The following is a 14,907-nucleotide window of genomic DNA, read 5'->3' as shown; positions in this document are numbered from 1 at the left end:
TACAGCATTGACTTTTTTTTCAAACATGCATGAGGATTCTATGCATTCTATTTATGAAACGACAAAATGTCTCCATTACAGAGCCCATTTTTAATCATATCTAGCTGTTAGTCTCACTTCTTGCTCCATGCCTGCTTGAATTAATTATCTCCACCAATGGAATTGTGTCGGATTGGGGTTATGATTTTGCCCCATTCCGTCTTTCTGTAGGCAGGATTTATCTCCAAAACCTATGATCGGATTTGCATGAAACTTTGTGTAAATTATGGTCATGGGGCAACTCTCAGCTAATTAATGTTTAACATTAGACTGGGATCATTTTGCTTTGCATGTTTCTGATCTGCTCTGGGTCTAGAGCAGATACGGAAACTGTGTGTGTGTGTGTGTGTGTGTGTGTGTGTGTGTGTGTGTGTGTGTGTGTGTGTGTGTGTGTGTGTGTGTGTGTGTGTGTGTGTGTGTGTGTGTGTGTGTGTGTGTGTGTGTGTGTGTGTGTGTGTGTGTGTGTGTGTGTGTGTGTGTGTGTGTGTGTGCAAATTACTGGATACGGAAGGCAGGCTCTAAACCGGATCACATTGTATAATTAAAATAAGATGACGCAAAGTTATGTAACTGATCGGGGAACGGGTGTGTGCGCTATAGTGGCCTTATCATATTAAGGCATTTAACTTCCAAACATATTCAAGGAAAACCAAAACTTTATGGAAATGTTGATCAAGAGACAAGAACTGATTAACCTTTATACTTGTTTATAACTTCCAAATGGGTTCATGTAACACCAGGTCAATTTTAGTGCCTATCAGCAGGTATAAATTCCTCTACATTATTGGCCCAGTCAAACAGAATGGGAGTGATGGAGTGCTCATTTCTGGCCACTGAACAAATAATATAGTGCTGAACTATCCAACATGTGGAGATGGCATATCTTGACATTTGCATAGCGTTGGCAGAGGTACAGTGGTGGCAGAAGTACTCAGATTTTGTACTTGCTAAACTACTACTAAAAGTAGCAATACCACAAAGTATAAATACTCTGTTACAAGTAAAAGTCCTGTATTAAAAATTTTTGATTAGCTGATCAATTATAGAATAGGGGGTTTGTATTAACTCATTGAGTGCCAGGTACTATGCATCCAAATTATCCTCAGAGTGCCAGCGTTTTTTACCTGTTTTGGACAGCCACAGAAGCCACGACGTGCTCGCGCATGTAAACCAAAAGTGTCCGGGGGGTGGGGGAGGGTCCCGTCTATCCACTGGAACAAAAGCTTTTCTACCGCGATCGGACATTTTGAAGCGATCGGCAAGTTGAAAATGGCTGGTTTTCAACAACAAATAAAGAATCCAAGCTAGGAGTGTTTTTCTACAAATCCTAATATAGGAATGGACGAAGGTGAGGTTTTTTGGGATGACGTCGCATCCGTCGATTCCTTCTGGCAGAGTCGAGGGATCACCCCTACGTTGCGTTAGAGCGCCCTCTTGTGGAATTTTCAAAAAGAAAAAGATTATCACTTAATTTATCAATTATTTCACTTATTTCTGTACATTAATGCAAGTAAAATGTTGTAAATGAGCATGATTATTTATAGATAAATGCAAGTTGTTCAGTTTTTCAGTTTTTTTCCAATATTTTTTTGGGACATTTTGGTAAACTGAAAACATAATATAGGCTAATGAGCCGAGATGCGTGGGTCGCGGTTTTAGCCGCGGTCGCCGCATATAACCGCAGTTTGGGTGGATTTGGGTCAATCAAATATAATTATTAATTAATATTGGATAAACCACAGTTGAAATAATGCGGGAATACATTAATTATATCTATCTAATAGGCCTATTTCAGCTTCTAAAAAGCAAAAAATCTCGGCGTGCGTGCGTTTGTAGTATTTTAATATTATGTCATCAGGCACAAATTAGCCGTCTACTACATGTGTTTTGCCGGCAAGGGGTCCTTCCACTTCCAAACAACATCAGTGGACGCAAAGGCTGCTATAGTGAGAGAGAAACTTAACTTAATGAGAATGTGCGTGCGTGCGTGCGTGCGTGTGTGTGAAACTTAAGAGGGACGTCCAAATCATTCGTTAAACAATGCATTTCTGTGATCTCACAACTAAGAAAACTAACGTCAGGGAAATGATAATTATATCACATGTGGTCGGTTCGGATCTATAAATAGGCTAATATAATTAATGCGGTTAGATGTCGGATGGATAATGAATGTGTACACGCGGATTAGGGTGACGAAAAAGCGCATCTCAGAACAGTGAAACTGTAATTAATCCACTCGTCTCCTAATGAGTGAAATATCACCAGTATTCACTAATATTTGCAAAGGACATACCTCTATTACCTCATCTAAACTATATCTTTTTTTCATTACTTACTATGAGAAGGTTTGGCATCAGAATTAGAATATTCTGCAATGTGCTTCAAACGTAGAAATGCATTGCTGATAAAGCACCATGCATTTCCTGAAATGTTGGCCTGTTCTTCATCTGAGGCTAAGTTCAATAAAGCTAATTAAAATGACAGATAATGCACGAAAGCAAATGGGAAATACAATCATGGCCATGGTTTTGTGGCATGCTATATGATGTTTCTTATTAGACTTTATGCTTGGTTGGCTACGTAGATCTGTTGTGTATTAATGTTGCGATGGTGATAATGTCTTTTCAACTTGGCTATTCCACAAACCGTGGCTCTGAAAATATAGACGATGTACAATTGTCTTCTGTAATGCATTCAGCTTGCAGGGGGAAGGGCTATGGAAATTAGATTTGAAATGCAAACATTACAAATTGCTCCACCTCTCGCTCCAGTTAGTAGCACATCAGAATGTAAAAACGAATTATGGATGAAACCGCTGAAGCAGAAGTCAAACACCCACTTTCCAATTGATACTCACTTAATTGCATTAATACTGTCGTTATCACTGTTTTTCCTTTTTTCTCACTTTCAGTCTTTTGCAACACTCTAGGAGAGGGTGAATCCACAATCTATATAAAAATAAAGCCAGACTTTATTTATTTATATATTTATGTATTTTTTCACAAATGTACAATAACACCATGCCATCTCACTGGAAATTATTATTACATACTGTATTTGCGTATTTTCCGAATGCATTGCCATTTCACTTTTACAGTATGCTCCTTTGATTGTCAGTTTTTAGCTCTGAACATCCACACTCAGCATGGAGTAGATTTATATAGACATTTATTGATCCCACGAGGGAAATTCATTCGCCGTGGCAGTTACAAAAGTATTGCTTTATGCTCCCAAATCACTTACCCCTCTGTATCACTAAAGTATTGAGGCTCTTTGAGAGCCAATTGTTCTGAGCAATTGACCTTTTTTGCTTGAAAAATACTGTAGGCACACCATGTCTAATCCTGATTCTTTTATTTGATGCATGTTCTAGACTGACAAGCTCCCAGATACATTAATATTCAGTGATGGTTGAAGTGTTATAGCTCGATGTCTAGACTTATGTAATATTATAGAGACTTTTTGCTATCAGTTCTACATTTTGCAGCTTGTTGGTGGCATATTATCCATCCATCCATCCATCTTCAACCGCTTATCCGGAATCGGGTCGCGGGGGTAACAGTTCCAACAGAGAGCTCCAGAATTCCCTTTCCAGAGCAACATTAGCAACTTCCTCCTGGGGGATCCCGAGGCTGCTTGTATCCACAATTTTATTCTTTCGGTCATGACCCACACTTCATGATCATAGGTGAGCGTAGGAACAAAGATTGCTCGGTATATCAAGAGCTTACCACTTTAAACTTGGCGTTCCTATTTTGGACATGTTGGACATTTCCTAAACATTCAATAGTTTTTGTCAAAAATAATGAAAATATAAGATCTATTAATATGTTGTGAGCTTGTAACTTGGCTATTTTCACTATTCGTATGCGACAATGCAGAAAAGTTAAATACTGTATGACCCGAAATGGACCCTCACAGGTCTGTAACACTGAGAGTGTACAAATGGTACTCTCAGGGTTATGGAGATCCTTGAGTTTAAAAAGTCTGAGAACCACCGCTTTAGGGCTTAGATGTCAGCGGGGCTTTGCTTTGATGGTTTATAGCATCACCTTAACCCTTCTCAGGTGAAGTAGTGAACACAAAATGAATAGAAGGGTGGTGTGTTCGGCTTAGCTTTGTCTTATTGGATGTAGACCCTTTTCTGCGTCAGTGTTCAACTTCAAATCTCTGTTTCGTTTTAAAATGTTGACTGAAATCTGGTGGGGTTTATTTCTTTTCGTGCTGTCCTACATACAGCATTGATTCCAGAGATTCAAAGCCTCCCCAAAGTGTGCCGCACAGGTCCCACTGGGATATGTGACACTGTTTACAAGATTGCTCCAGATATTTTATTGAATAACTGCGATCTCAATTAAGCTTGTCAACCGTGTTAAAACGAATTGAGGATTGTTTTTTGTTTAATTGTTCCAGTGACAATAATACATTTTGATTGCAGCACTTATTTTGTCATTGGTAACAGGGCGTAATTTAACTTTAATTGCTGTGATCTTACACAGCTCTACATAGCTTTGTACCTGTGGACAAACATTTACCAAAGCTGGGAACATGTGAACATGTAGACTGACTACTGTATAACTGACCAACATTCAACCAACACCAGTGGACACATGGTTTCTTTCTCATATTCAATTCAATTCAATTCAATTTTATTAAAGTGTCAAATCACAACAAGTTGTCTCAAGACACTTTACATGTAGAGAAGAGACCCGACAATCCCACCCTGAGCAAGCAATCATAACTCTTAGTACCAAAATGAAATAAGTCATTAGCATGCAAAACCTCAAATTAGCATTTGCGAGTTCACAAAATAAGTCACAAATCCACTGTCAATGGACCAGCTCCAACATGTGTCTTTGATGTCATTGGAGAGCCTTTACTCCCTTGTTTATAGTATTGGAACAGAGTTACTCATCTTTTGCAAGTGTCAGCTGAATTGATGATAGTAATAAAAAAAATGAAATTCCATGGCTGGAACTTGGCCATCGGCTGCACCATTTAACAGTACGGTAGTGTTCGGCCTTGAAGTGCATGATACTGTAGCCGTCTTATGTTGTTTCAGTTTAGTACATGTCCATAATGTCCCTAATGCTTCTGTCAGTAGTGCTCTTTGAAAATCAACTTAGCTTTATCTCCATCTCTCTGGTATCTCAGAGCAAACATAGGGCGAGACAAACCGGTCCTTTGATGTCTGTGCCTGCAAGGGACTTTTGCATTGTAATGAAAACTGTATTGAATTGTCTCAGCGCCAACTGTTCGGCATGAAGGAACACAATGCTAATTCTTGCTGAGGCCCAGGCTGCTTCCACCAGTCTATGGGTTCCTTTTTTGTTTCCCCAGAGTTGCATGGGCACTCCCTTGCAGAAACGGCTTTCAGGCCCATCAATTATTTACCTGCTGCCGCCTTCAGGGAACTCCTGAGAAACTGTGATGATGAACGCAATCAGTAGACAGGAAACAAGAACATATATTTAAAATATATATTAAGTACTTTATTACAATGTTTAAGGTCCCTGATTGTCAGTTGAAATGACAATGGATTTGGTTGAAAGCTTCTGGGGCAGAATAAAAAAAGCATGCTCCATACTCCATAGAGACTTTACAGTACCACCACCAACACTCCTGCCGGCTCAGGGCTGACATCACAAGAAACACCCGGCAGTTCAGTGAGGCTTTTGAAATTATTACAGAAGGCTCTGTTTACAGTGGGTAAATACCCGTGTGATGTTGAAACGTTTCGCCTATTCTTTCCCCAACCCCTGCAAGCATGCAGAGTCCTTTATTATAGATAAGCATGAATGTTTTAAGACCAATAACTAGTAACATGAAGCCAAACAAGAACATTGTTTTTGCCTGTCATGGTAACTCTTTCAGTGAACTTTATGGATCATGTTGAAGAACTTATGTAGTAGTTAAGTAGTAAGTAAGTAAGAATACAAACATACACATAAAATGGAAAAGTGGAATATGAATTTCAGTCTCAAGTCCACAACATTATAGCACTTCTGAAAGGGAAGCAGGAGAAGATACACATTAGGATTCAGTGTCCTGACATACCCTTAAATCCTGCCTAAAGGCCAAATGCTGACAGTTCACTGGGTGCCATGCAGGCTTCAACTCAAAACGAGCATTCTAAAAAGTCCATCTTATTTATATAGTGCCAAATCACAACAAAAGATATCTATCTCATGACACATTACACAATAGAGTAGATCAAGACCATACTCTTTAATTTACAAACACACAACAATTCCCCCTTGACCAAGCAATTGGTGATGGTGACAAGGAATACTCCCCTTTAACATACAAAAGTATACATATTATAATGAAAAAACACACACCAGTAATACATTCAAGAGTTATATGCATGCGCACGCACGCACGCACGCACGCACGCACGCACGCACGCACGCACGCACGCACGCACGCACGCACGCACGCACGCACGCACGCACGCACGCACGCACACACGCACACACGCACACACGCACACACACACATACACACGCTGCAACCCGATCTCCAGAGATTACCGTAACATTGCACGGAACGAGTGCACTTCATTCCGTGGATAGCCGCCTCGAAACCCCCAAATTGCGTGCATATGTACGGCGCTCCCTTTGTGACAAAACCATTTCGGAGGCGCGCAGTCACAGGCGAACTGTCACCCCGTGAAGGACCACCGAGGGAGCTAAGGCGACCGAGTTGCCGTCCTGAACGGTGTGACGTTCGCCTGTGCCTACTCAGCGCCGTTTGAGTTATGTACCGATAGGCACAGAATCGTAAATTTTGTTGTGGGGACTGCTCTGCTTCCGGGTTTTTCCGGGTTGCGACTGGTTACGCCCACCGTGGGACTCGCCGTACATATGCACGCAATTTCGGGGTTTCTAGGCGACTATCCACGGAATGAAGTGCACTCGTTCCGTGCAATGTTACGGTAATCTCTGGAGATCAGGCTGCACACACATACACATGCACACACACACACACACCCACACACACAGTTTATACATGCACGAGCATTTTTTTTGTAGTTTGCTTTAAAGACCAACATACTGTAGATAAGAGATATTAGAGATCAGCATAGGATCAGCGGCATTCCAAAGAGTAGACCCTCTGTAACCGAGTACTGTCTAATAGAGAAGTACAACAATATACGACAATTGGATTGACGTGTGACATATGATTGAATATCCGAATAAAAAAAAGATTGTGATGTTTATAAATGCATTCGTACACAATACATATCTGTGGATCTACAAGCGCACAATGTGTGACAACAACACATTGTGTGCTTGTATAGCTTATTTATTTTTGGTGAAGAGATTTGGTGTAGAGGCGAAAAAGGAGCGGACGGAAGTATTGAGTTGATACGGGTATTGTCAGTTTTAGCTACTGAGTTGATGAATGGCACCCTAACCCTGAATATCAGTTCCATGTTCAACCCACACAATTACACAGAGGATGAAATCCCTCACTCCTGCAGTGTTCATATCCTGCTCTACCTGCTGAGCTACGCAGGGACACAAAAGGCTGAGGAAAGACAGAATACAGATACCATATGTTTGAGGAGAATAACAAAAAGAGGAGGGAAGGTGATAGCAGAGGAAATCTAGGTTGATAAAGGTAACACTTCCACATCAAGAAACTAACAGTTGATTTTTTTGGTAAAAGAAAAAAGCTGCATAAAATAACCTGTTCCTTTTCGTTAACGGCAAGCTACTAGAAAACATGCTAGGGGACTTGCAAGGTTATTAGCATGCTAGGTTGTATTCTGTTTGGCATGCAGTGCTAGTGAAATAAAATGAATAATGTGCTTTCCTCCAAACCCCTTCGATATACTGTACTTCAACCCTTACAGAGCCAAGATAGTGTGTTTTTATTCACAAATACACCCCATGACCGACCTTCCCACTTCATTCTGGATCAAATATGGAGACCATCGCTGTTTTTGACTCATTCACAGGCTACATAAAGATGGAAATGTTCCCATTACCCCAATGGCAGGAAGGTCAATTACCAAAAGTCGCAACGAGGATATGATTGTGTATTTCTTTACCTCAATATTCAGCTAATATTTCAGAGGCAGTTCAGTGTTGTACTTGTAATTCTTCAAGTACAACGTTGGTACTAAAGGTGGATTTAAAGTAAAGGTGGATTATCAATCAGCATTCTGACAGATGTCTTTAAAATCACTTACCAATAACAATCCTCAGAGATCACGTTAATGCCTTCATTTCCTCATTCTTGGACGTTGCCTCTTATGACAATGATTTGAAAGTATAATTTATTGAAAAGCATGTCCATGATGTAGAATGTAAAATATGTTTTGCTTACAGTTAAAAAAAATTATTATGCAATTAGGATCTTTACAGCTTCCAAGTGCCCAAGGATAATAAAAGTCACTCAACTAATCATGTACAGTTGTACACTGTCAATTCAAGTGAGAAAAATACCAAACTAAATTTGAACAACAATGTTTTATCTAGCAATATTGCTGTATTTCACAACCATTTCATATAACTTATTCCCAACTGTGTTTTTACTGAGGCTTCTGAACAGTGTCTCACACAGCACATTAACTGTCATTAAGAGGAACGGCCCTGGCATTCTGTCAAGAATCATTATGTTATAATAGTGATTAACTCTGACCTTTTCCCTGAGAAGATAACTGGACCAAAAATGGATGAAGTCTTAATTTGCTTCTTTAATTTTGACCATGTCATGTAGATATTCTTACAGTATTATCCATAAATCTAACGGTCCAGTGAAGCAAAAAATAACATTATATTTCCTGCTACCTCTGCCTCAATCAGTGATAAATGAAATGTTTGAGCGAGACAAAACAAAACAAAAAAATCTATTACAAAATAAGGAAAACCTATACTGCAAAGTGCTTGCAAGGGAAATGTATACTTAATCAAATGAAAATAACTGATTTTCAACTGAAAAAAAACAACAACTATTGAATTGTATTTTCTATTATGTGATACACACATCCACTATTTTAGTGCAGTATAGGGCATGGTATAAACTTGTTTGGTGTATTCATTACATGTTTGTACTGTACTGTAGGTGAATCAGATTTTTTAGGGTAGGGGACAAGTAGAGGTTATGGAATGTCTAACCCAGCAGCCCACATTAAACAGCACAACATTCTATGTGGACTCTTTCCAACCTGGAGCCCACACAAGTAGACAACTCTAGCCTGACCTCTACTCCCCAAGACGACAAGTGAAGATCAAGTCCAGACCACTGCAGTGATAGGCATACTGTGTGTGTGTGTGTGTGTGTGCATCAGTGCGTGTGTGTGTGTGTGTGTGTGTGTGTGTGTGCGCGTGCGCGTGCACGTATGCATGCGCGCGTGCGCGCACGTATGCATAAGAGAGGAAGAGAGGTGCACGTGAATACAATGGCTGAGGAGGAGCCCAGTGAAGATTTAGCATCTCTCAGCAGGCTGTCTTTGGGGAAGAATTACTGTAATATGGGGCACTGCGTGCAGGCATCCACATGGGTGCGCTCATTCATCCATGTACGCATGCATGTGTGCGCGCACATGCACACACGTGTGTGTGTGTGTGTGTGTGTGCGTGTGTGCATCTTTTTTTTCATGCACATTTTCAGCAGGGATGCATTACGCACCAAGAGAGTACTGCTGACCTTGGCATACTCGAGATTACATCCCAGCAGTGCCTCCTACCTCCTCCTTCCTCTGCCTCCTCTCCCCGGTTCTCCCTGCTTCCAAAATCCCCTCCTGGAACTGCTCCACTCCCCACACATATCAGAGGAGGGAGAGCCAAAATGATCCAGGCGCTCCAAGCGGAGAAAGCCACAACGTCTCCCACCCTTCACCCCTCCAAAATGTCACACTAGGCTGGGATTAACACGGACAGCTTACCTGTTCTTGGACTAGAGGCGGCAGCCCTCGATGCTGGTCGTTAAAAAGGACTTCTTGCCAGAAACTCACCGTAGCTGGTTGACCTCCCCTGTCATCGAGATTTCAGCTGGCTCACAGGATCCCGGGATCTCATATTATCACAAAACGTTGCTGTCAAAGAGGCATAATGATTTCAGAGAACAGCTGACTTTTGCTTTTCCTCTATTCGTATTCTTTTTATGAAGAGAGGTAGAATGTCAATTGTGGTAGATTAACGTAAAGATCAGTTATTTGAAAACAATTTACCTTTAAGAGGAGTTCAACATTTCAGTCCTGGCATAGCATGTTTTAACGCAGCAGATGACAGGGCAGTGCTTTGGCTGTTGTTACAATGAGGCATATTGCCAGTAGAAAATCTGCTTCAAGTTGACAATAATAAATCATATACGTACATATACCTCTGCCAGTAAACCTACGGGTATAAAGATGGAAAAGCATCTCAACTGAAATGTCAACATCCATCCATCGATCCATCACTATAGGTAGACTGTCATTGTGGAATTTCATTTATAAAGTTCCAGTTCCACAATGCTGTGTAACAAACTTCTGTTAAGTCTCCCTTAAAACGATTTGATCTCAGCAAGATTAGCCTCAGCTGAACCGTGTTGAGAGTTAAATGAGGTGAAATTAAACTGTTTTAAATTGATGAATTTTAAAGTTCCAACTTGGCCCAGATTAAATTCATCCCATATCTTGCTAGATATTCCTCTAACCATTCAGAATGAGTCTGTGAAGCTTAACATTTCCACTTTAGATTGAATCTGCTGGCAGCAAACTCGACTAACAGCCTACTAGTGAAATGCTGTTACTATTCAGTTGCTTAAAGGGTAACCAAACCTAAGTGTGAAGCCTGAACTTCATCTCTGGGAAGCAGGATGCTGAAGTGGCCTACATACAATGAAAATGATATATGTATGAATAAACAAATACATAATTAAAGTTTAAACAAATGGTTTACCCGTTTGCCTGTTAACTGCTATGAGTGCTGATGGAAGATTCATGTTGGCAAAAATGAGACAAGCTTTGTCTATGCTGACACAGAAAATGTTTTTCAGATGTCTATCTCATGGAATTAAGTGAAATATTTCCAGTAATACTTTGTGTTCTTGTGCCAACTGTTCCCTCTTTTTTGTTGTTTCAGAGTGAATCTGTGTTGGCCGCTATCCTACCTATCATCATAGACCAACTACATCTCTTGAACATGTTGTGATATGGTAAGCTGGTACTTTATATTTCAACTAGCATGGCATGGAATTAGCTTCTGAGGGGGAAAGAAGTGTTACTATGCAAGAGACAAGAGTGCCAGTTTTTACATTTCCTTTAACAGTTCCAACTGGTATCATAAGTAGTCCTCAGTGATTGATTACAAGGCACTGTGGTGTTGGAGACTGTGATGTTATCACTAGGGATGGGGAGCGGAAACCAGTTCTATTACTGCCCCAGTTCCGAAGTTATTGACACGAGAAAATCAATAAGGTTTGGGCATCAATAATTTTATAGGGTCTAGCGGATCTGTGAAGTGACGTGATTTATCACCACCTCCTCCTTGGCAAAACATAGAATATCCATGTTTTATGTGGTGGTAGAAATGATTCCCTGAAAAGCTAGCAAAAAAAAGAATAAAAATAATTGTCCATTCTAACCACTGGTAACTCTCTTCAAACCAACATAATGAGCCTCTATCTATGCACTTCTTTCCTGCAGTTGATTACAGTAAACCCTCATTTTGTTTCTCATCACCTATACTGTACCTCACTATCAAAGAAAAGAGATTTGAACACACTGAAACACTGTGATATTTGAGGAAGCTTCTTGCATTTTCCCATTGCATCCATTTCTCATCTTGAAGATGGTAGTTCTCTAGGCCTGCACACACCCACAGGTGCATGGAAAGTGGGTGAATCAGTGGGTGGCTTTTCAAAATAGGCCCACACGCTGTTCTTTTCGCCTTCAAATGCAGTATGAATGCGAGCAGTGGGAGCATATTCAGAAATAACTTTGACACATCCCTGGCAAGTCAGCATTAAGAAAAGATGCGATAAAATACAAATGGATGTTGGCATGGAGTTTCCTGTTTGCTGCTTCCCCTACTGAGCTGCTCATGAAGTGTGTTTGGATGCTCATGGGCATGAATCTATACAATCAGAACCTTAGCTCATTTGCATACAAATCAGATACCTACACATGGTTTGGAACACTGTGTGAATGTGTGCTAAAATGCAACTAAGATAGATCCCTGAGTTATACCAATCTACAAGATTGTAGATCTTTTATTTTTGGTGCATGACACCTGTGCGCAACCAAATATAAATCAGGCATAAGGTCACCAACTTAAGGCTTTTGTGAATGCATAGCTTGAATAATCACCCGATATCTCAAAACATTGCATATGTTTATAACATGTTATAAAACTATACCATGCCTTTCTTTTCTTTTTTTAAGTGGTCATATTTTACAAATAATGTGAACTTGTATCACAGCTCATTACAAAGCTGCCATAGTGGTTGACACAACAACTCACTGGCAGTTTGCTGTTCAATAGCAAGACTCTGGAAATGGAGGCACAAACACTTATGGCCCCGGGGCTAAACAGAGGGACACAGGAGGTTGGTCAGGGTGAACACAGCCTCGGGGTGGGGGTGACAATCCAAATTCATTAAAGCCTTTCCTCTAGTACAAATCCTCACCATTGTGCTAAACACGATAACAGAGGAGCAAAGGTTGCACCAGCCACTGTGCCCATTCAGTGGTACCAGATTGCACTGGAGGAGTACAGACATTGCACAGTGCGGTGCAACAGAAACCTCTCAGGCACAAGCAATTATGACTAGAACCTCTTTTTTATATATATATATATATATATATGTATATGTATATATGTATATATGTATATATATATATGTATATATATATATGTATATATATATATATATGTATATATATATATATATATATATGTATATATATATATATATAGAGCGATTATCTCTAATAATTGCGATTAGGCGATTATGTAATAATTGTGACAGGCCTACTTGAACCATAGCGTCCCTATTCCGCGCATGTCATGATAGGCGAACGTTCAGCTAAAATAGCCGATTTCGGAGTAGAGATTTTATAGGGGGGGGGGGTGACGAGTGGGTCACATACAGATCTCTGAGGGACCCCGGACAACAAAGTACTGTAATGGGTTTGAAGTGGTTAAGATGTCCCCACATAATGCTACTCACCCTTCTGCTGAAGAGACAGACACTACTGCTAAAAAGCTTCTTACCACTGTGAGAGAGTCAAGGGGGGAAGAAGTCTAGTGTCAGACACCAGAGAGAATCTGTGCATTACTGAATAAGACCCTCAAGTTAATGAGTCAGCCTTGTTTTCCCATCAAACGCATTCTAGAAAGAGCATGTGTTGAGATACTGTACATGTCTGCAGTAGTGAGGCTACATTGTCCGGTAGCTGTTACTCATTGTACAAGGACAAAGTGTACAACATCATAAAACAATTGCAGTGCCATTGTTGTGCCAAGAGTGAGACACTACTAAGCAGGCACTGCTCTTTCAATTATATAGATAGACTGAACACTTATTTTCCGGTGAAAGCTATAATTTCTGATTGATTGATTGATTGATTGAAACACTTGAGCAATAAATTTGGCAAACAACAGTGTAGGTAGCTGGGTCTTTTTCTAGTATTAATGCAGATTCTGAGAGTTTCGTAGGTTATCCAAGGTACAAAGTTTTTAAAAAAAAGTGGATTTACATAATTTAACAATTCATTAACGTGGATTGTTAACACATCGAGTGCCAGAGGTTTTTTAAAACAGGGTACATCCAGGGCCAGCGTTTCTTACCGTTTGCGCCGATCGTTTTAGAACTGCAGAAGCCTCCACGAGGACCCGGATGTAAACAAAGGGTCTCTGGGCGATGGCCGAGGGCCCAGTCTAACGACTGGAACAATAATGTTTCTACCGCGATCCGCCATTGCAGAGTGATCGCACGTTGAAAATGGCTTGTTTTGACCACTGTAAAAAGATATGGAGATATGGACCTTTTTCTCCAATCATTGGAGCGGACGGAAGTGACGTTTTTTCACATCCGTCCATTCAATTTTAAAGGGACCTAGGATAATTCATAAGTTGCGTTAGAGCGCCCCTTGTGAAAAAAAATGGGGAAAAAAACAGAATTCTCGTTTTTGGCACTCAACGGTTGTATTTGCAAACACGAAGATTCTCGTGTGGGCAGAGCCAGTGACGATGCCCTCCAATAATTTCCCCAAAGATAGTTTATGCAACAAGCAATTGCCTGGGCAGGTAGGGGCAGAAGCAAGCTTCTCTGCTCAGCTTCACCCCCTAAAGCACCCCCTCTCTCTCTCTCTCTCTCTCTCTCTCTCTCTCTCTCTCTCTCTCTCTCTCTCTCTCTCTCCGACTGTGACAGACCTATCTAACACCACCCACGCCCCCCCTCCCCCCACCTGCAGCGAACCCCCACCTCTACCCACTCTTACTTGTCTCCTTTTCTCACTCTCACACACCAAAGTGGGTCTTGAAAATAATCGAAGGACAGCAAACATTCTTCTTGTAACCGCTGTATGGTCCAAAATCCTCTTGGCGTTCTGTAATACCAAATGATTTCTCATGCTTTGCAAAGATCGAACCTAGTATGTGTCTACCTGTTTTGAAATCCACCATTTTCGTGGCCAAGAAACATTTGTAATCCTGTCTTTCATAAATCATTGTCTGGAGCAGCATCCCGTTTCAAGGCGTAATCCAGTAAACATTGCGTCCACCTTCTTACAGTACACACTATCTACATCAACACCCCAAAACACCCTTATTCTTTCTATTCTATTACTGTGTGTGTGTGTGTGTGTGTGTGTGTGTGTGTGTGTGTGTGTGTGTGTGTGTGTGTGTGTGTGTGTGTGTGTGTGTGTGT

The 14,907-nt window shown here is 40.7% G+C and overlaps 1 protein-coding gene across 1 annotated transcript in view; it reads left to right on the top strand.

The window, feature by feature from the left end:
* The window catches only part of lingo2 (leucine rich repeat and Ig domain containing 2), a gene marked incomplete at its 3' end in the record, with an annotated part of 308,227 nt that overhangs the window by 50,414 nt on the left and 242,906 nt on the right, over positions 1–14,907 (top strand). Inside the window, exon 2 of the mRNA XM_080415729.1 lies at positions 11,118–11,190. The remainder of the gene's footprint in view (positions 1–11,117; positions 11,191–14,907) is intronic.

This window comes from Gymnoscopelus braueri (genome assembly GCF_963280865.1).
Source record: "Gymnoscopelus braueri genome assembly, chromosome: 20".
Classification (NCBI taxonomy): Eukaryota; Metazoa; Chordata; class Actinopteri; order Myctophiformes; family Myctophidae; genus Gymnoscopelus; species Gymnoscopelus braueri.
Note: the sequence above shows the minus strand (reverse complement) of the source record. Positions and strands in the feature narration are given on the sequence as shown.